We start from the raw sequence: 2,105 nt of genomic DNA, 5'->3' as shown, positions 1-2,105 counted from the left end.
GCCAATGTACGGCCTGTATATAAACCAATGTATTCACCAACCATTGTAACTCCCTCTCTGAGGATGACCGAGTAAGATCGAAATACGTATTGGAGAAATTAAAAAAGAGAAAACCGTACCAACTGTCTTTTGGCCACCTTCTCAGCTATTTGGAACCAACATAGAAACTTGTTGCACGAGAGAAATTAAAGCTTTAGTATAAACTCAACAACGCCATTGTCGCTGTAGACTTCTTGAAATCATGTATACAACATGGACTCCTACCAAAATTCACATATCGTCGCCAGGCCAACAGTCGGAGAATCAGCCCTCAAGATAGGCTATCCTACTTGAAGGAAGAACTACAGGCGAAGGAATCGCTATTCCAGGAACTGCGAGCAGAGTATCATGATACCTGTTCAAAATGGAATAGCACTGAAGACATTCAGCATAACATCAGAACCTCCATCGAATCAGCACTCCTAAATATGTCCGATAGACATATTCTAGAAGCTAGAAAAAGGATCGGCCGCAAACTTGCCAACTTATACAGCGGTCCCGTCACCATCCCGAGATCTAAGGACCAATTCATAAATCTCAGCAGCGCTGAGCTTACAAAAGATCACGTTGAATTACTTAACCTTGGACTCAACTGCCACTACATGTCCAAGCCCTACCATTTTTACAAGAAAATTGAAATGGAACTGCTCCTAGACAATATACACCAACTAGAAAAAAAGAAAAAGATTACTACTAACACCAATCTAACATCTGAAATATGCGCTGAAGTTAATAAATGAAGAGGACACCACAATACCTCCATACTCATACCCCCTCTTCGGAGAGCAGCCAAAGAACTGAAAGAGCAGGATAATATCGTCATACGTAGGGCAGAAAAATCTTCCATCTACGTCCTACTTGACAAGGAAGAATACGTTGGAAAGATGAAAACCATACTAGACGACACCACCAAGTTCAAAATCCTCACAACTAATCCCATCCTGGATCTGAGAAAGAAATTCAACAAGATCATCAGAAAAAATAACACAACAGCAAGTACCACCAAACTTCCTCTAGTCGAAGGAGACCACAAACTTGGGTATGCCTTCGGGAATGTTAAAACACACAAGACTGGAAACCCCCTCCGCCCTATCATCAGCCAAACACCTACATTTACCTACAAACTTGCCAAACGCCCTAACTCCATTAACCCCATACATCCCAACCTCCTAGAGCCAGAAATCTTCGCAGGGATTCCTCACCATCCTTGAATCCTCCCACCCAGTAGGGGTCATAGCCCCATTAGATGTCGAGAATCTGTTCACAAATGTGCCAGTAAAAGAGACTATTGACCTCATCTGCTAGAGTATCTACCACAAGTCCAACTCAACACCCCTCGCCGTCCCTGAAGCAATCCCCCGAAAACTCCTTGAAATCTACACGATAGATGGAAAAATACGCGTACAAGTAGACGGCGTGGCAATGGGATCCCCCCTTTGGCCACTCTTCGCCAATTTATATATGGGATCCATTGAAGAGAAAACCTTCAACGACCATCCTGACATGAAGCCCTCCATCTACGCCCGGTATGTTGACGACATCTTTATTAGCGCAAAAGATTCCCAAACAGTAACTCAGCTCTCACACACACGTTCAAAAAACATTCAACTCTCAATTACACCTATGAACACTAACGCAACGGCGGCACCCTCCCCTTCCTAGATATACTAGTAGGCACAGCTTCAGATCGATTCACGACTGAAGTCTACGTCCAAAAAACTAATCTCGGTTTCTGTCTTAATGGCAGTAGCGAATGCCCAGAACGCTAGAAAGAAAGCATCATCCGATCACTAGTGAACCGAGCCTTCTCACACAGCAGTACATAGACAACTACTAATAACGAACTCCAACGCATAACAACACCACTCGTCAACAACGGCTACCCACAGCACTCCATTGAATCCACCATCTAAAACAAGTTGAACTCCTTTACCGCCCAACCAACACCCACAAACACCAATATAACAACACTGGATCTGTACTACAAAGGACATATAAACACCGGCTACAAAGATGACGAAAGAACACTCCGCTATATCATCACATGTAACATTCGACCCATCAAC

The sequence above is a fragment of the Oratosquilla oratoria genome, unplaced genomic scaffold, assembly GCF_046742065.1.
Source record: "Oratosquilla oratoria isolate Oo_2021 unplaced genomic scaffold, ASM4674206v1 SCAFFOLD67, whole genome shotgun sequence".
Classification (NCBI taxonomy): domain Eukaryota; kingdom Metazoa; phylum Arthropoda; class Malacostraca; order Stomatopoda; family Squillidae; genus Oratosquilla; species Oratosquilla oratoria.
Note: the sequence above shows the minus strand (reverse complement) of the source record.